Below are 22,301 nucleotides of genomic sequence, written 5' to 3' on the forward strand. Positions count from 1 at the left end.
ATGAACACCCCTACTTTCAGTATCATATGAAATTACGAAGTAACTTCTTTAGACTTCTCGTCATGAGGCACCAACTCCAGTGGGCCATGCTTTGATCATCTTGACCCGAACCGTCACCAAGCTTTGTTGGGCGCCTGAATGCCCCCACGCTAGTGCAAAGTGCCCTCACTTTTTGCTCATACTTTTTTATTTTGTACTCAATTTTGGGTATAGTAAGGTATAATACTCAGGAATAATTGTAGAATTTACAGTCAATTAGAAACTATAAAATTGCTTAATGTTAAATTTCTCAAATCTAGTGACTCTTCTTGCCACTTGTCCACAACCGTAATTTCTAATAAGTCTCTATTTCAAAAAAGTAATGGATTAGACACCATTTTTTACACACAAGGTGTGCAGTTTTTACTTCACAGAATTTCACAATTTTTAGGAGATTCAACTGGGCTCCATTATTACTATGTTAGGGAATACTTCACAAAGTTTTAAGATCTTGGGTTAAGAGTTTTTTTTTAAAAAAAAAAATTTAAAGAAAAAGAGAATGCAAAGAAAAGAGGGTAGAAATATTGTATGTGTGTGTGCGAATGTTACAGACATCTTTTACATGTATGGAGTGAAGTACAAGTTGATTTAAGATATGAGAAGGAAAATGAGAATTAAGGCACTATTTTCTTACAAGAAGGATGACTAAACGTCCTCGATTCCAATCCTATTGTTTAACTTAGTGACTTCTTTGATTCGAAATATTGACTCATTTAGTTGGGCAGGGTGATGATGTATTTAGGCTTTTTCTAGGCTTTCAGGGGACTTGGGTAATTTGGAGCCTACAATTGTCACCTCGCGGCTGTCTAATTCGAGCCCAATTCTTAGGGCATATGATGTAACTAAGCCCCAAAAACATTTGGTTTGAAGAAATTCAATCCAAATAGGGAGAAATTATTGCTTGAAGTATTGATTATAATCGTTATGAAATGCACGACTTATTGATCTTTATGTAATGATGCTTTTCAGGCTGAATTCATCTGTTTTACCAAAAATATCTCTCTTTGGTTCAACATTGCAATTTTAAAGAAAAATTATTATTTTTTCAGAATTTTTTATTTTAATTATCTCTTTATTCTTACAATTTTAAGATTTTTATATGTTTAAAATTAATTTGCTTGTAATAATGCTAGGAATGCTCAAGTAATGTTTATATTGTCATTTTTAATTTTGAAAAATTAGACTTTATGATATTTTTACTATTTCAAGCAACTTCTAAACGAGTGAGTGTTTTGCTTTGTTTCTATGTAATTGATAATTGGGAAATCTTAAGATCATCTCGTAACACAATTTCTATTTTATTTATTTATTTATTTTTGTCTCATGGATTCAAGGTTTTGTCAACTTGAGAAAAAGTAATCTTCTTCTCATTGTTTCTCGCCTTTCCTTACATTAGGGCCCAATAGGACAATGCTTTGGACTGCCTATCCGATCTTTAAAAGTTGTGTAATGTGTTCATGTAAGGTAAATGGTAGTTATTTGATACATTATGCACTCAACAAGAAAAACTGTTCTAAATTTCGGAATCCACTTTAAATGGGTCATTGTGGTTAGCACTTGTTTGTTGAATTTGGACAGTTTCCTACCATTCAGCTAATTTTTGCTTTATGACCAATCTAGGTTAGGACTCGCAATTTGCACAGTTCAATTCAGACACAACTTGTCTATGCCTCCGATCACAAGAAGTTTCTATGATCGGAAGCTATATGTGGCTCACAGAGTTACCTATGACAAATCCATTTGTCCATCATTTTTTTAAGACGACAATAGTACAAGAGTCCAAGATTAATGCAAATCCAAAACTCAGGTGGTCCACACCACACGAAACAACAAGGATTGATATTTGTACATGCGGTTTATTTGAGTGGTAGTTACTCTATAAATGGTTTTGATGGAATGACAGGAATGTTTCAACTATGAATGTTTTTGTTCTAATTGTTTCTTGTGTGGCCCACCTAAGTTTTGGATCTACATGATTTTTGGACCCCTATCCTATTATGATCTTATAAAATTGATGGGCGAATATATGCCATGTTTGCCAGTCACATGTGTGCGAGTAATTCCTACACAAAATATAGTAGTAAAATTTTAACCCAAGATTTAACTATTATGCCAAAATCGTAAATTTGCAACAGATTTGGTCCGTCGCAAAAAAAGGCTTGGCTTAACGTCGGACTATGGTAGACAAAAATGATATTTGCGACGGATTTAGTCCGTCATAAATTTACAACGGATTTCGTCCGTCACAAATTAAAATTTTATAGTGAATTCGAGGTCTATCGCCCATATCCATCGCAAAATTTTATACTGACAAATAATTCAGTTCCCAATGATCGAAATTCTTGATCAATGGAGGAACAATATCACCATTTTTGTTCAATAAGATACCAAAGTGGATGATTGACTCATTCCATACTAGAAATAATTGCAGAGTTTTCAATAGATCAGCGACGGATTTTTAATTTTTATGACGGATAAAAGCCGTCACAAATTTGCGATAGATCCCATCTATAGTTTAAAATTTGCGATGCAGCAAACAAACATACAACGCGGACCAAATCCGTTGTTAATTTGGTTTTGCGATGGATCTGGTCAGTTGCAAATTCATGATTATGCCAAGCATCCTTGGTTTTGTGGGACATTGTTCCCTCATGCTCACATGAAATGAATTGTGTGCAAGCAGGGGCTTTGTTGGGCCAACCATCATGTTGGGTTTTATCCATGCCGTACATCCATGTTACCAAGTCATTTTAGGACAATCTAAAAAAAAATAAAAAAAATGTGGCATATCCAAGGCTCACTTTCTACATGTTGTTAGGCACGAGGGGGTCTCATTCTTTGAGTTTTAATAGGCTTGGATTTTTTTTTAAAAATGTTTTAATTAATAATCATTGAATATGGTCCACTTTCTAATAACATTTTCATTAGGAGAGATGTCTCTTTAAATTTGAGCCATCTAGGGATAACAGTTAGGCTTGCTATACAAGTATACTCTTACGAGGGATGGTAACCATCTCAAAGTGCATGTACATGCCTTCTGTTGAATGTAAAATATTGCATATTTAACATTAATTGTACATTGGTTTTATACGTATAGATGTACTAAGCCGATCTAATTACATACATTTTGCTATATGAGGTGATTTGGAGAGTTAAAAGGAAAAGACAATTAAAGTAATGATTTAAAGCTTAGACAATGAAAGTGGATGATTGGATATTTGGAAGATAATATTAAAGAATTCAAGTGTCAAAAATCTAAGAAAACCAAGTCCTAAAAATAAAAAGAAGTATAAAAAGTTACACAATTAAATAACAGAAATAACAGACTGTTCAGTCCCTACCTGAGGCATGTTCAGTCCAACTGAAAGTGTCAATAACAGTCTAGCAACAAACAGTGATTTTGAAAGTAAATTCGGCTGGACCATTTGGTGCGATTAAAGTGATGTTTAGTTTGGTCCAACCGAAAGGAGACAGAAAGTTCAGTACAATTAGCATATGTATGTTCGACTAGATTCGGTGTGACCGAAGGTGATCATCGGTGTAACTGAAACATAAGAAAAGTGCATAAATTGAAAGTTGGTCCAAAGTCGGTGTGGGATTTTCCTATTTAAAAGGGTGATTTAGGTCATTCTAAACAAAAATTAGGTTTTGGGAGAGAGCAAGATCTGGTGGAGCTTCTATGGAGCCGTTCTTTTTTTCTTCCTTTTGATTCTAGTTTATTTTTCATGTTTTTGTTTGAGTTTAGTTTAACTATGACAATGATTGGCTAAACCTATTAGATAGGGCTAAGAGGTAAAGCTTCTAGTGACTTTTAATGTTTTAGTTTACTTTGATTCAAGTTTTATAGTTTGAATATTGAACAATTCATTTATTTAATTTGAATAAAGCTTTACTTTTAGTTTACTTTGATCCATGGTTGACTCTGGGCACTTTGAATGCTTAGGAAGGCTAAGATTGTTTGTTTATCTATTTTGCAAGGAATTGATCTTAAAAATTCATAGATTTATCGTACACAACAGGCACAATAGATACTTTGGATTCCCTACGATCAATAACCTAGAGCTTCATGTGAGACTAAATCAATTGAAGTTTATATTTGTTTTGATTTGTGAATTTTTAATTAACCACCCTATTATCCAACTAGATAAGATAGGATTTCGATTCCAGTTTTGTTATCTAATTGAATCAAGTGAATTAGGCATTGAGAATGGCTAGAAATGGATTATTGATGCTCGTGTTTTATTTTATTGATTTTCTCTCTACAACATTTAGATTTACATTATTGCTTTTTGAAGTTTAAATTTGTTTTGGTTTGTGAATTTTTAATTAACCACCCTATTATCCAACTGGATAAGATAGGATTTCGATTCCAATTGTGTTGTCTAATTGAATCTAGTGAATTAGGCATTGAGAATGGCTAGAAGTGGATTATTGATGCTCGTGTTTTATTTTATTAATTTTCTCTTTACAACATTTAGATTTACATTATTTCTTTATTTTAATTTCAATTCCAAAATTAGTTTTAGTTTCAGTATAGTTCTAAAGTGTTTTGAGAACATACCAATGTAATTCTTTGAGGATTCAATTTCGGTCTCACTGAATTAAAACTACATCGTACCCTTGCACTTAGGATTTTCATCCTTCTAGATCGATCACCTTCTTCCAGTAAGAAATCAAATTCATCATCAGTTGAGTTATTAAATTTATGATCGCTTTAACGAGTGTGTTGTTCTCCATCTCTTAATTATATTATTCGAATAGTTCACATGCTATTATTTTTAACACATGTAACCCTTATAGAATAATCTTATTCTAAAATGACTTGTAAAGGAAACATTTATGCGACTTGTGAGGCCTGATCCATGGGAAGGGAACATTTTGGTTATATTGTGTGGGACTAGCCTAGGTTGGTTTAGTGCTTAGGTAGTCAACCAAATGCACCTATCATGATACCTTCTACCACACGCAAGTCCGCAATTAGCATTACTCCAAACAGAATTGTTGGATTAACCCGGACATAATGAATAAACACGGGGGACAACATGTGCGAGATTTGTGCCATTTCTCACTTAGGACTAAACATATACATGGGCTGATACAAAAAGATCAAGTCGGTTTTATTTACGTCCGATCTGACCACATCAAATCTAGCGATTTAGATGATGTCATGTAGCAGTGAAATCTCAATAAGAGATGAACGGAAGATCTCTTCAACTACTCTAACGATAAAATGTTATCAAAATATGAATAGTCATGAGTATCCCATAGAGGGCGAGTCTAATTAGTTGCTACTATGAGACATGTGTCACGCCCTAAAATTCGGGTACTCGAATAGAAAAATCTGAGACTGAATTCTAGACCCGTAAGGTTTATTTAATCAAATTATAATGAATCCAGAAAAATTTTCATTCATTCTCATAGGCAATCTCAAAGTCAACTAAGGAAAAATTTCTCATTAATGTAAATTTCATTATTACATTCTCAATTCTCAAACTATTCTTCCATCTTTACATTGAAGTTCAAAATATACCAACCTAATAACAAATGAAATCAAAATTTGAAACTAATTCTATAAAACTGAAATGAAAACTATCAATATTATCTAGTATAATCTTCCAACTTTGCACCTGCAAAAAATTCTAAGGGGGTGTGAGCGCGACGGCTTGTATGGTCACATCATTTCCAAATTGGAAATTATACGTTAATATGAAGTAGAAACTCAATGTAATAAACTGAAGTAATTACAATAAATTGGTATTAATATTTTCACAATAACAACTTGGAATTTACAGTAATTAAGCAAAAAAAAATAAATGAAATAATTTTTCCTAGTCCTCACAAGGCAGTGCACCCACCAAATACAACGATTCTTTTCTTAATAGAGCACTTATATATAACATATATTGATCTTCTCTGGGCAAAACACCCATACTTAAATAACTTAAATTCAATAATCAAATACTTAATAAATAATATCTTCACAAGTACAGTACAAAAATAAACTACACTCACATTCATTCCACATGATAATGATACATCTAATGACTAGATTTAAATTTGTGTGCAATAGTAGAAGGTAAATCTACATGCATCAACTGAAGAGATGATAACATATGCTAACAAAATCAACTTAATACATTCACGATATTAAGTGAAGCTATAACACATACTAAACATGATCTAAGTCCATACATCCACAACATCAATCACATTAATCACAGATTAAACCAATGTATTCACCACATCAAGGACAGATAATCTTTTATCTTAAGCAATACTGAATCATTACACTTATCAATAAAAAGTAATAAAAGATTAACGTTTAAGCTTAACACATTGTGTAAACATAGGATTTTCAAGTTGGGATGGATCACCTACCTGATGCTTGCAACGATCTGAATATATTGTTGGAAATATGTGCATTTGATCGGGGTCTGAATCTTGTTAAACTCCCTTACAGTTATACACGGTGCGACTCGTTAGAGTTTTTAACGCGAAAAAGAGAGATCTACATGTGCAATTACACTTATTGATAACACATTTATTATACTAGGGTTATCGATCCCCTAGACTGAAATCTGACAACATCAGTATGCTAACTCACTAAGCCAACTTAATGAGTCACAACTTCTAGAAATACAATTATGGATTAATTCTTAATTAAAGAATATGGATAAAAGCTTACCTCCCATATGACACGAATGGGGCTAACTCAACCATGGAATTATCTCAAATGCAGAGACTCAGCGGGTTAACTCCCTGAGTCGACTGGGCCGCAAATCCTCTTATTCTCTTCTTATTCTTCCTCTTTTTTCTCTGATCTCTTTCTTTTATTCCCTCCTTTGACAACGCCCAACAATGGACACTAGACCTCACTAAATTTTCGTGACTCGGTGAGTCATGGTTCGACTCGCCAATTATTCTCTCCCCAACTAATTTGATCTCTCTCTCTCTCTCTCTCTCTCTCTCTCTCTCTCTCTCTCGTATCTCTTCCCTGGTCCAGATCTATCTAAAATGGCTTCATGTTGCATTGTATATAGGGATGCCCTCACAATTGTTTCGTGAGTCCAGGTTACACAAAAATCGCTAGCGTCAAACGATCTCTTATGAAGTAGATTACATGCAGGCTTCTGGTTTCTGCATGTTAGTTGATTTTCATATAGAAATTGTATATTAGATATATTTTAGGTGGACCTCATGTTATGATTAAAATCCTAAAACTATGCTTTACAGGAATCGGATGATGGCGGGTTCTTTCAATGAAGATGGTCGGGTGTTAATGGCGGATCTCACACCTAGGGATATTTTTTCATTGCGAAAATGGTGGATGGTTTAGATCGGTCCCAGGGAGCTTGTGGGCCCATAAAATTAAAGGTTTAAAGTGATCTTCCCGGTGGAGTTGACGTTGCAAGATCTCAAACTGCCACACTTTTGAAAATGCCAAAGACACAGGAGAAACGGAAAGTTATGTTCTGCGGTTGGCCAGTGGATATGAGCATGGGTTTACCTGTTGGAATTGTAGGCCATATATAACATAGTTTCATCTAGCAGTGCAATGATTGGCTTGAATAAATCTCATGACCATCAAGGTGGGACCTACATTGTTATTGGGTATACAACAGTTTTATGGGCATGAAATACTATAGCAAATTTAAACAATTACAATGGGAGATGATTTCTCTCCCAGGAAAGGGACTGAGGAGTTGTAGGCAAGTGAAAGAATCCTACGATGGGTGGGATTCTTCTCACAACCCCTCTATCTATTTAAAATGCAGTCGATCCTATGAGTTGTATACTCGGGTTTCGAAAATCAGGGTGTTACAGATAACCATCATCTCCAGCGGTGGTGAGTGGCAGTGATGGTCCCCCCCCCCCCCCCGGTAATTTGTCGTTTAGCACTGTGGGTGGAAATCGTGTTGATGGTAGAGTGAAAGTAGAGAGAGAAGCTTCACTTCGCCGGCAATGGCTACCACACTATAGATCACACACATTTCATGCAACGGTAGTCATTTTTTTTCCCTTATAGGAATAAGGGTAAGGGAAGGCTGATGTCGATAACGCAAAGTTAAAGGACCAAAACCAAGTACTCGAACCTTGCTACTTTTGCGATTAAAAGGGTCACTAAAAGAAACAATGTCACATGTATAAAGCTTGACTGAAAAATAATAAGAACAAAAATAAAGTTAAAGATTCTTATCTGACAGTTTATGATATTTTTAATTAATACATGTTTATCACGATGCGAATCAATTACGAGTCAGACATATACATCTTGAATCATGTGCAGAGACACCTAAGGATCTAGAGACCCAGTGATGTGGGGCGCTACATGATCAATAGGTGGCTTTTCAATAGGAGAATCGAGGCTAATGATTTTGTATTTCTTTTACATATATAAATTAGTTTGCATTTGAATTTTAAAAAATCTTGTATTTATTTTATAGAACATTGGTTTTGAAATAAAATAGTTCATTTAATTTTCTTTTAAATTTGAATGTTGGATTAAAGCATCCATACTCTATTTGTGCATGGAATGTGAATGTGAATGAAGGCAACCTTGTTTACAGATATGATTAAAAGTAATGGTTATAAGTAGGTTTGATCCTTAAAAGTGATGTGTACAAATATTTCTAGTCCGGACAAAGAGTGTTATCACTTTGAGGTTGATGTACTTATAATGACATTCATGACATTGAGCTAGAAACACATGAGAAAAGTTTAATGTGGGAAGGATAGAAGACATGTGCCTAAAATTTAAGAAAATCTTAATGTACGCAATACGAGATCCTCTCTCAAAATCATATATGCCCTCTATATCACTTGATTAATGTGGAAACAGTGGGAGTCAATATCGAGTGTTGTGACAGTTTAAGGCTTGCACTACACCTTATAGATACCTTAATAATCCTTATTATGGGGAAAATTATAGGTATATATGATCCATAAATTAAGTGAATAAAAAATATGATAAATATATTCAGCTCATGTACGGTAACATTAGTCGGGTGAAACTAATAAGATGAATAAGTTTGGTATACACTAAATGTGATCTTATTAATAAGAGGTCTATTTTCAGGTTGTTTCATGGCATGAATGTTGTTGTTGTGAACCATGCATTGATCAATAGGATTTTAACGTTCATCAAGCAGCTAGGTGTTAAACATTACGATATTGCAGTCCTCTAAATTAATATAAGGACAAAAGAGCGCACACACTATGGTTCCTTGAAAGGATGATTGTAAGCCCCGTATCCTAGACCGTACTATTCCGTAGACTTCCACGGTCTTCCCGGTCGAATTTCGGCAACCTTCTATCCTTAACCAGCATTTGCGCCCGACCCTGCATCACATGCCGTCAAACCGAGTCGACTCAACCCGAGACTTGTACCCTAGCGATCGCGTCGTCATCGCGGTTCCAATGCCGCGACTCGCGCGCCAATCCGATACTTTGGCCAAGAGATGTGGGCCAACGTTCGGTGCGAGGAAAACGTCGTGCATGCGAATTACAAGAGAATCTCTATGAGATGTCACATCAATCAATCAATCAATCAATCCCATCATGTCAAGTACATGTCAAGTACACATCACCTCTCACCCTTCCCTAAATAACCCCTAAAGTCAAAAGTTTCTTACACAAGCCATACTTTTCTTACACAAATTACCTCAAAAGTCAAAAAAGGGCTCTTACACCCATCACTCACCACATCCATCACTCCATCACTCCATCACCCATCTCTCTTTACAACTCTCTCTCTCCTTCATTTTCAAATCACAATCCAAGCAACCCAAAACCTCCATACGTCCAAGCTCTTCTACTCCAAGAGAGCTACAAGTGTGGCCCACTTTCCTACCCTCTCATCTCTCATCTCAACCATCCAAACCTCATCTCCTCCGTTAAGATCGAAGCTAAGGAGCAAAGGAAGCCAAGGGAGTCAGAAGATCGAACGGTGGGTGCTTCATAGGCTTAGATTTGCATGTTTTTAAGATGGGCCAAGTGAGGCCTACCGATTGATGGTATGAATCTCACTTTAGACCTTAGGTGTGGCCGATGGCCTACCTTGATCCACATGATCATTCCATAATGGGGCCATTCTCCATGGACCCCATCATGATGTTTATTTTATTTGCATGGTTAGAGGTCATCTAGACCTTCCATTTTGGTGGAGAAGGGATCTCTACCATTGATCTTTGATTTGTTGGGCCCACATGTTATAGGACCCACTTGATGTATGATTTAGTGCAAGGGAGGGCTCATAGTGGCGGAGCCCTCCATCACGCGTGTCCCACTCTCTCTTTCTTTCTCTCTCTCCCTCTTTTCTTAATTTTTTTAATGTGATGATGATATAGTTGTGTGGCCCACCTGGATGGACCCCACCACGAGGTATGTATTTTTTTATCCAAACTATCTAGAAGTGGGGCCCACCTTTTATGTGTTGTACCCACATCATTCATCATGAGGTGGCCCACTTGAGCAAAGCCCTCCATGCATGTGCTGTGAGGATCCGTCCAGCGTCCAGGGACGCTGGACGTCACTGGTAAAACACAAAATTCAGCTTTGTTTTCAAAGCTTTTGGGAGGGCTATCTATGTAGACCCCACCTTGATGAATAGATCTAATCCAAGCCGTCTATTCCATTCTCCAGATTATTTTAGGCGTTGAGCCGAAAAATGGAGCCAATCTGACTTTCAGGCGGGCCATAGCATAGTAAACAACATATTTATCGTTGAAACACCCTCCAATGTTTCTATACACCGAAATATGCTCAATATTGGGCTTGTTTTACTTGTCTTGAGCCATGGAGGGCCATTGGACGGGGTGGATTCTCAAGATGTAGACCTCACCTATGAAAAACCACAGAAAATAGGAAAATAAAAAAATAATTAACATAACACAGCAGCGTTGGCTACTGTGTCAAAGGCGCAGGCGCTACCTGCTACGAGCGGACGACGGATCGACAGTAGACCCACGGCCCCAGCCGTGGACCCCACCATGATGTGTATTGGAAATCCACACCGTTCATTGGGTGGGCCACTCCCTGAAGTGGGCCCACTCCAAAAATTAGCTTAATCCAGCGCTCATGTGGCCCACATCATAGGAAACAGTGGGATTAAACGTCTGCCCTTGGAACCCTTTTCTGGGCCACAGAAGTTTTGGATCCAGCTGAGATTTGTTCTTCCTATTCATTTGGGTCCGTGGGACCTTATCAACAGATTGGATGGTATGTAAACATTATGGTGAGCCCCATGTGGAGCCCACAGTGATGTATATGTTTTACTCCCACCATCCAGGCAGGCGGTGGAGCCCACTGTAATTTATGTGCTCTATCCCCACCGTCCAGGGGACGGTGGGTGTGTGCGTGTGCGTGTATGTGTGGGCGTGTGTGTATATATATATATATATAATATTATATTATATATAATATTGTATATACTACATATAAATTATATATTATATTATATATAATATACTGGGTGGTGGGCCTTAGGAATTTTAATGGTGGAAATCATCACCACCACTTTATTGGGTGTGGCCCATTGGATGTGCATGGGGCCTAATTGGTGCGGCCCATTTGATATACATAAGGCCCATGTGATTAGGCCCATTGTGATGTATTTTAAGGCCCAATGGGTTATGACCATTGCAATGTACATAAGGCCTATTGGTGAGGCCCATTAATGTGGCCCATTTGACGAATGTAAGGCCCATGTGATACGACCCATTTGATATAATGAAGGCCCAATGGGATGTACCTAAGGTCCATTGCAATGTGTGATCCCAACATGGTTTATGTAATGATGTTTACGACGGGCTATGCCTTGGGAGTAATGTTGGTTTGACATCCACATTGCAAGTATAGATGTCCACATTATGACTCTCTCTAGGGCTCATTGATAGGCCCGTACATGTAATGTGTAGGTCGTCTAAGCCCATCTTCGTTATGAACTGCATCCATTACCATATAACATGCTTAGTATAGTTCCATGATTCACGATCATACGCATCATATGTATGCTTGATATGAGAAGTGACTGATCATAGCATATGCCTTCGGGCAGATTGTTTATGGGCTCCCGAATAGACAGTGCTGCCCTACATGAGCGCACGATACGCGCAGGACTGCTGCATGACTGGATAGTGTGATTCATGCATTCACATTATGTGATATGGTACTGTATGCCCTAGAGACATCAGGGCCGTAACCTCCACAGGCGTATCGTGATTAGCAAGATTGAATACCGAAAATCTTATTTTACATGGGGTGCTATAGATATCCCTGGGTGAAAGTCCCTAAACCCTTATAGCACCAAGAGGTTGCTCCAACGTCTAGACCGAGTGGGTGCATGAGCGCCAAGTGCTGATTACCAGACAGTTGTGCTTTTCACTGTGTCGTGGTCGGTTAGAATGGGGTGCGACCTTACCTGCTCGAGAGGAGGAGGCAAAGCTAAGCTGAGTTTGACCAGCTCGAGGAACGGGTCCGCTATTGACGAGCCGAGCCCGATATTGGTAGGCGGATAGTGAGGTCTATTCCACTCACCTTATTGCGCGTGGTGGGGTGGCAATCTGGTTGGAGTGTACTAGACCCCGGTGGTATTCCAGAGTTGAGCTGTATTGATATGTGGACTTAAATGAGGATTCACATGCTTGAGTTGCATTTTGTACTGCATGACCTTGGTACGACCGACATCATTCATGCCTTGCACCGCATGGCCTTGGTACGGCCACTAGCATTCATGGATTTATCAGCATATTCCGCATTACTCTGATACTGCATAACTATTACCTTGTGCACACATTTTCACCGCCCTCTAAGCTTTCCATAAGCTTATGCACGACCGTTGCGTGCAGGTGACATTGGAGCGCAGCAGCGTTGAGGCAGGAGCGCTTTGCAGATCATTTTAGAGCTTTTTGTTTATTATCATTGTATTTTTCTTTTATGTTCATTGTACTTTTAAAGTTTTTGATCATAGTGGAAATGTGATGGAATTTTTTATTCTTGTTTGTGGGTTATGCCCTTGGTTATGCTTATTACGAATCAAACTGGTGTTAAAAATCCTCCTCGTAGTATCCCAGAATCAGAACTTGGTGAATGGGCGCTGGGAGTCGAGAATGGGATTCTTCGGAGGCTGTCGGCCCCGGATTCGGCAATCGGGAATTTTGTGAGCCCGGTTTCTGAGTTTGGGGCGTGACAGAAGTTGGTATCAGAGTGTAACTCGAGAATAACAAAAAAAATATTACATGTCTACCATGAATGATTAAGTCCTAAGTCCGGATAGCTTAGTGATCTGCTGTTACAGACCCTTAACATGTGTGCCTTTGAGAGCTTTCAAGTTGATAGGCGCCTTTACTCTTGCTTGTAGGACAAGATACCTAGGAGAGTAACCCGATCGACTCCCGCACCACCATCCAAGACTCCCACACCACCACCTGAGACCCCCGCACTACCACCTACGATTCCCGCTCCACCACCAGAGATTCCTACTGCCCAGCCTATGGATGCAGCTCCTTTACCAGAGACCGGTACGGATCCAACCGTATCCGTGAGTGCTTCCCAGTTACAGCAGATATTGCAGGCTATGACAGCCGTGCTTCAGGGGCAGAGTAGACACCTCATCGTTTCCCCAGCCTAGGTAGAGCAGGAGAGCATGAGTGCCCTCCTTCGAGAGTTCCAACGGCTCAATCCCCCATTTCCAGGGTAAGCCAGACCCGACGGTAGCTGAGATATGGTGCGCTGATATGGAGAAGATATTCGAGACGATGAGATGCACAACTGAGCGGTGAGTCCGATTAGCCGTATTTCTCCTCCATGGTGAGGCTGAGCACTGGTGGAAGTCAGTCTCCCAAGCAGCGGGGGCTGATTTTGTATGGACTTGGGAGGATTTTGTAGATCGATTTGACCGACAGTATTTTCCTGATCACATCTGACGACAGCGGGTGTTGGAGTTCGAGGCCTTGGTGTAGGGTGATATGACGGTGGCTCAGTATGCCGCTCGTTTTATAGCGCTATCCAGATTTGCGCCATACTTGATAGATGATGAGGAGCGGAGAGCCCGCCGTTTCGAGGACGGCTTGCGTTACGATTTTCAAGGCCGTGTTATTAGGCATGAGCTCCCGCCTTTAGAAGGAGTGGTACGAAAGACCCAGATTTTTGAGGCTAAGTGGGCCGGTTCTCAGTCTGATCGCTGTCAGAGGAGAGACCAGAAGAGGCAGGCTCTTCCAGTGATTCCCAGCAGGGTCGAGCACAACAGAGGCACACAGGTCACCCAGCCTTCCGAGCACCAGCAGCACCTCCATCACCACCTCTGAGGTAGTTCATCGGCTCTTGTTTTAGGTGCGGTGCGACGGGGCACCGTATGTGGGAGTGTCCTCGCCCCCAGCAGCAGCAGCAGCAGAGAGGTCCACAGCAGCCTCTACCGCAACAGCAGCAAAGGCACCCACAGCAGCAGCGACAGCAGCCCCCACCACAGAGGCCACCTCAGCAGCAGCATCAGCACTAGCTTCCTAGACCGTAGCAATAGAGGCAGCAGGATCCTCAGTCATCTGGAGGAGTCGTTGAGGGTATACTTCCAGTCTCAGCATGCATTGCTCGAGTTTTGTTTAATTTCAGTGCTTCGCACTCGTTTATATCCAAGGGATTCTGTCATTCGATTGGATTACCGACAGAGTCTACTCGAGAGGGGTTGACTGTATCGACGCCCTTGGGAAAGACTATAGTATTAAGCCACTTCTGTTCGTCTTGCCCCGTATTAGTAGGAGAGATTTTCCTGCCTGCCGACTTATACGTACTGCCGATGTTAGATTTCGACATCATCCTGGGCATGGATTGACTTGCTGAGTACCATGCTATCTTAGACTGCTCCGCGAGGACAGTCACGTTCTGTATACCTGACTTGCCACAGTTCCAGTTCATTGCTGAGCCCAGAGGAGAGTCGTTATCTTGTTTGATGTCATGTGCCATAAAGGAGCCCATAGCGGTGAGCATCGACCAGTTGCCTGTGGTTTGTGATTTTCCCGATGTGTTCTAGGAGATTTCGGGATTACCGCCTCGCCGACTCACTAAGTTTTAGATTGATCTCATGCCCGATACCGCGCCTATTTTGAAGGCCCCGTATCGTATGGCACCGTTGGAGTTACAGGAACTGCAGAAGCAATTGGACGAGTTGCGCGAGTTGGGCTTTATCCGTCCGAGCAGTTCGCCGAGGGGAGCGCCGGTACTCTTTGTGAAGAAGAAGGATGGCTCGTTGAGGCTCTGCATAGATTATCGCGAGCTCAACAAGGTTACGATCAAGAACAAGTACCCGCTCCCGAGGATTGATGATTTGTTTGATCAGCTGCAGGGTGCACAGTTCTTTTTGAAGATTGACTTGCATTCCGGTTATCATCAGATTCGGGTCCGAGAGGAGGACATTCCAAAGACGACTTTCAGGACGCGTTACGATCATTTTGAGTTTGAAGTCATGTCCTTCGGACTGACCAATGCGCCCGCAGTGTTCATGCAGCTGATGAATAAGGTCTTCTGCCCTTATCTCGATCAGTTTGTTGTAGTCTTCATCGATAACATTCTGATTTATTCGAGGACCCGTGAGGAGCACGAGCAGCATTTGGAGGTTACGCTGCAGACCCTCCGCATACATCAACTCTATGCGAAGCTGGAGAAGTGCGAGTTCTGGCAAGATGAGGTGAAGTTCCTCGGTCACGTGGTGACGAGGGAGGGTGTCGCAGTGGACCCCATAAAAGTTGAGGCAATGCATCAGTGGGGCCAGCCCACGAACGCGTCCGAGATCCACAGTTTTGTTAGTTTGGCGGGCTACTACCGGCGTTTTATTGAGGGATTCTCTCATATTGCAGCCCCGCTGACCAGGTTAACTCGAAAGGGCACGGAGTTTATTTGGAGCGACGCCTGCGAGTGAGCATTTATGGAGTTGAAGGACCACCTCACGTCCGCTCCTGTCCTCACTCTTCCCTTTGGGAGTGATTGTTTTATTGTATTTACCGATGCCTCGCATATTGGTTTGGGTGTTGTCCTGATGCAGCACGGGAGACTAGTGGCCTTCGCGTCTCGTCAGCTCAAGGTTCATGAGCTGAACTACCCCACGCATCATTTAGAGTTAGCTGTAGTTGTCTTCGCACTGAAGGTGTGGAGACACTATCTCTATGGGGTTAGGTTCGAGCTCTTCTCCAACCACAAGAGCTTGAAGTATCTCTTCTCGCAGTCCGAGTTGAATAAGAGACAGTCGCTGGATGGAGCTCCTGAAGGACTATGATTTCAATCTCCAGTACCACCCGGGTAAGGCGAACGTGGTGGCAGATGTCCTTAGCCGTCAGCCACAAAGTTTGGTGGAGTACATGATGATTCAGGAGTGGAGGATGCTCGAGGATATAGCAGAGTACGACTTTGAGTTTGGCTTGCAGTCTTCTATTGTGCAGTTATTGAACCTGTCGATTCAACCCTCTCTTGTCGCAAGGGTGATCGAGGCTCAGCAGGCAGACAAGTCGTTACAGGATTACCGAGCAGAGGCAGCATCTGAGAGTCAGGCAGATTGGCAGATTGGTTCTTATGGTAGGCTTCACTTCAGAGGCCGATTATGTGTCCCGGATATTCTTGAGTTACGCAGAGATCTTATAACCGAGGCACATCGATCGGGATTTTCTATCTACCCTGGCTCGACGAAGATATACCACGATATGAGGCGACAGTATTTTTGGGCGGGGATGAAGCGCCAGATCGCTAGTTTTGTGGGCGAGTGTGACACGTGCCAGCGTGTCAAGGCCGATCATCAGAGACCCCTGATCTATTGTAGCCATTGAGTGTCCTGATGTGGAAATGGGAGCACGTGTCGACAGATTTCATTATGGGCTTGCCAATGACTCAGCGCGGTTATGACATCATCTGGGTTGTTGTGGATCGTCTGACGAAGTCGACACACTTTATTGCGATTCGTGCAACTTGGCCTTTGGACCGGCTTGTGAGGTTATTCATTAAGGATATTGTGAGACTGCATGGCGTTCCAGTCTTGATCGTTTCTAACCGAGACCCGAAGTTCACGTCTCAGTTTTGGGGGAGCTTTCAGAGAGCGACGGGGACTGATTTACAGCTCAGCACTGCATACCATCCGCAAACCGATGGCCAGACCAAGAGGGTCAACTAGATCCTTGAGGATATGCTTTGGGCCTGTGCGATTGATTTCGGGGGTAGCTGGGATGAGCATCTGCGATTAGCTGAGTTCGCATACAATAACAGCTATCAGGCGACCATCAGCATGGCTCCTTTTGAGGCACTATATGGTAGACCATGCAGATCACCAAGTTGTTGGACCGAGGTTGGAGAGCGTTGTCTCTTAGGTCCCGAGCTTGTGTAGGAGACGTCAGAGGTTATTGATATTATCAGGCAGAGGATGCGCACAGCTCAGAGCCGGTAGAAGAGTTTTGCTGATCATCGACGTCGTCCCTTGGAGTTTGATGTAGGGGACCATGTGTATCTCAAGGTCTCGCCCATGAAGGGCGTAGTTCAATTTGGAGCGAAGGGCAAGCTTGCCCCGAGATTCATAGGCCTTTTGAGATCACTGGGAGCGTTGGCACCGTGGCCTATCGGCTTGCCTTGCTATCTCAGTTGTCTGGCATTCACAACGTTTTTCATGTCTCTATGTTGAGGAAGTGTGGGTCAGACATCGTTCCTGTTATTGATTGGCAGCCGTTAGAGGTTCGTGAGGACGCTTCCTATATTGAGCAGCCAGTCTGTATCCTTGATCGGAAGGAGCAGGTCCTCCGGACCAAGGTCATTCCATTGGTGAAGGTTCAGTGGGGTCACCATTCTATTGAGGAGGCTTTTTGGGAGCGCGAGGCTGAGATTCAAGAGCGTTATCCCCATCTTTTGATGATTGATTGTATTGTATGTTATCTCTGATTTTATATAATGATGCTATGTTTCTTCTTCCTCATGAATTATGCCTATTTATGATGATTATGTAAATTTTGAGGATGAAGTTTTTATTAGGAGAGGAGAGCTGTAAGCGCCGTATCCTAGACCGTACCATTCCATAGACTTCCGCGGTCTTCCAGGTCAAATTCCGGCAACCTTCGATCCTTAACCAGCATTTGCGCGCGACCCTACGTCACACGCCATCAACCGGAGTCGACTCAAACCGAGACTTGTACCCTAGCGACTGCGTCGTCGCTGTGGTTCCGATGTCGCGACTCGCGCACCGATCTGATACTCTGGCCAGGAGATGTGGGCCAACGTTCGGTGCGAGGAAAACGCCGCGCGTGCGAATTACGAGAGAATCTCTACGAGATATCACATTAATCAATCAATCAATCCCATCATGTCAAGTACATGTCAAGTACACATCACCTCTCACCCTTCCCCAAGCAACCCCTAAAGTCAAAAGTTTCTTACACAAGCCATACTTTTCTTACACAAATTACCTCAAAAGTCAAAAAAGGGCTCTTATACCCATCACTCACCACATCCATCACTCCACTCCATCATCCATCTCGCTTTACAACTCTCTCTCTCTCTCCTTCATTTTCAAATCACAATCCAAGCAACCCAAAACCTCCATACGTCCAAGCTCTTCTACTCCAAGAGAGCCACAAGTGTGGCCCACTTTCCTACCCTCTCATCTCTCATCTCAACCATCCAAACCCCATCTCCTCCGTTAAGATCAAAGCTAAGAAGCAAAGGAAGCCAAGGGAGCAAGAAGATCGAATGGTGGGTGCTTCATAGGCTTAGATTTGCATATTTTTAAGATGGGCCAAGTGAGGCCTACCAATTGATGGTGTGGATCTCACTTTGGACCCTAGGTGTGGCCGATGGCCCACCTTGATCCACATGATCATTCCATGATGGGGCCATTCTCCATGGACCCCATCATGATTTTTATTTTATTTGCATGGCTAGAGGTCATCTAGACCTTCCATTTTGGTGGAGAAGGGATCTCCACCGTTGATCTTTGATTTGTTGGCCCCACATGTTATGGGACCCACTTGATGTGTGATTTAGTGCAAGGGATGGCTCATAGTGGCGGAGCCCTCCATCACGTGTATCCCACTCTCTCTTTCTCTCTCTCTCTCTCCCTTTTTTCCTAATTTTTTTATGTGATGATGATATGGTTGTGTGGCCCACCTGGATGGACCCCACCACGAGGTATGTATTTTTTTATCCAAAATATCTAGAAGTGGGGCCCACCTTTTATGTGTTGTACCCACATCATTCATCATGAAGTGGCCCACTTGAGCAAAGCCCTCCATGCATGTGCTGTGAGGATCCGTCCAGCGTCCAGGGACGCTGGACGTCACTGGTAAAACACAAATTCAGCTTTGTTTTCAAAGCTTTTGAGAGGGCTATCTATGTAGGCCCCACCTTGATGAATAGATCTAATCCAAGCCGTCCATTCCATTCTCCAGATTATTTTAGGCGTTGAGCCGAAAAATGGGGCCAATTTGACTTTCAGGCGGGCCATAGCATAGTAAACAACGTATTTATCATTGAAACACCCTCCAATGTTTCTATACACCGAAATATGCTCAATATTGGGCTTGTTTTGCTTGTCTTGAGCCATGGAGGGCCATTGGACGGAGTGGATTCTCAAGATGTAGACCCCACCTATGAAAAACCACAGAAAACAAGAAAACAAAAAAAAAACATAACACAGCAGCGTCGGCTACTGTGTCAAAGGTGCAGGCGCTGCCTGCTATGAGCGGAGGGCGGACGGGCAGCAGACCCACGGCCCCAGCCGTGGGCCCCACCATGATGCGTATTAGAAATCCACACCGTTCATTGGGTGGGCCACTCCCTGAAGTGGGCCCACTCCAAAAATCAGCTTAATCCAACGCTCAGGTGACCCACATCATAGGAAACAGTGGGATTAAACGTCTGCCCTTGGAACCCTTTTTTGGGCCACAGAAGTTTTGTATCCAGCTGAGATTTGTTCTTCCTATTCATTTGGGTCCGTGAGACCTTATCAACGGATTGGATGGTATTTAAACATTATGGTAGGCCTCACGTGAAGCCCACAGTGATGTATGTGTTTTACTCCCACCGTCCAGGCGGGCAGTGGAGCCCACTGTAATTTATGTGTTCTATCCCCACCGTCCATGGGACGGTGGGTGTGTGCGTGTGCGTGTGTGTGTGGGCGTGTGTGTATATATATATAATATTATATTATATATAATATTGCATATACTATATATAAATTATATATTATATTATATATAATATACTGGGTGGTGGGCCTTAGGAATTTTAATGGTGGAAATCATCACCACCACTTTGTTGGGTGTGGCCCATTGGATGTGCATGGGGCCTAATTGGTGCGGCCCATTTGATTTACATAAGGCCCATGTGATTAGGCCCATTGTGATGTATTTTAAGGCCCAATGGGTTATGGCCATTGCAATGTACATAAGGCCCGTTGGTGAGGCCCATTAATGCGGCCCATTTGACGAATGTAAGGCCCATGTGATACAGCCCATTTGATATAATGAAGGCCCAATGGGATGTACCTAAGGTCCATTGCAATGTGTGATCCCAACATGGTTTATGTAATGATGTTTACGATGGGCTATGCCTTGGGAGTAATGTTGGTTTGACGTCCACATTACAAGTATAGTGTTGGTTAAATGTCCACATTATGACTCTCCCTAGGGCTCATTGATAGGCTTGTACATGTAATGTGTAGGCCGTCTAAGCCCATCTTCATTATGAACTGCATCCATTACCATATAACATGCTTAGTATAGTTTCATGATTCACGATCATACGCATCATATGTATGCTTGATATGAGAAGTGACTGATCATAGCATATGCCTTCGGGCAGATTGTTTATGGGCTCTCGGATAGGCAATGTTGCCCTACATGAGCGCACGATACGCGCAGGACTGTTGCATGATTGGATAGTGTGATTCACGCATTCGCATTGTGTGATATGGTACTGTACATCCTAGAGACATCAGGGTCGTAGCCTCCACAGGCATATCGTGGTTGGCAGGATTAGATACCGAAAATCTTGTTCTACATGGGGTACTATAGATATCCCTGGGTGAAAGTCCCTAAACTCTTATGGTACCAAGAGGTTGCTCTAACGTCCAGACCGAGTGGGTGCATGAGTGCCGAGTGCCGATTACCAGACGGTTGTGCTTTCCACTGTGTCGTGGTCGGTTGGAAGGGGGTGCGGCCTTACCCGCCCGAGAGGAGGGGGCAAAGCTAGGCTGAGTTTGACTAGCTCGAGGAATGGGTCCGCTATTGACGAGCCGAGCCCGATATTGACAGGTGGATAGTGAGGTCTATTCCGCTCACCTTATTGCAAGCGATGGGGCGGCAATCTGGTTGGAGGGTACTAGACCCCGGTGGTATTCCAGAGTTGAGCTGTATTGATATGTAGACTTAGATGAGGATTCGCATGCTTGAGTTGTATTTCGCACCGCATGGCCTTGGTACGGCCGACATCATTCATGCCTTGCACCGTATGGCCTTAGTAGGCCACTAGCATTCATGGATTTATCAGCATATTCCGCATTACTCTGATACTGCATAACTACTACCTTGTGCACATACTTTCACCGCCCTCTAAGCTTTACATAAGCTTATGCACGACCGTTGCGTGCAGGTGACGTTGGAGCGCAGCAGTGTTGAGGCAGGAGCGCTTTGCAGATCATCTTGGAGCTTTTTGTTTATTGTCATTGTATTTTCCTTTTATGCTCATTGTACTTTTAAAGTTTTTGATCATAGTGGAAATGTGATGGAGTTTTTAGTTGTTGCTTGTGGGTCATGCCCTTGGTTATGCTTATTAAGAATCAAACTGGTGTTGAAAATCTTCCTCGTAACATCCCAGAATCAAAACCTGGTGAATAGGCGCTAGGAATCGAGAATGAGGTTCTACGGAGGCTGTTGGCGCCAAATTCGGCGATCGAAAATTTTGTGAGCCCAGTTTCCGAGTTTGGGACGTGACAATAATGATCTATAACATGTCAACAGTTTGTAAACCCTAACTGATAATTACATCATACGGTGCTCAGGATTAGTTGGAGTACAAATATTGATGTAGCATACACATTCCAGTAAATTAAAGTTAAATGACAATTCAAGTTTTAACAATTTGTTCTTAATGTACTTGCATATAGAGAAACGGACAGATAAGGTTGGCTTTGATTGAGGCTAAGGATCTCTTGATAGAGATAATTGGACTGCTTGGAACTTTGCATGCGAGTTACATTTGGCAAGAGATTTTCATGCTGCAAGAGATTTTCATGCTACACTCATGTT

Source organism: Magnolia sinica, chromosome 5, assembly GCF_029962835.1.
Source record: "Magnolia sinica isolate HGM2019 chromosome 5, MsV1, whole genome shotgun sequence".
Classification (NCBI taxonomy): Eukaryota; Viridiplantae; Streptophyta; class Magnoliopsida; order Magnoliales; family Magnoliaceae; genus Magnolia; species Magnolia sinica.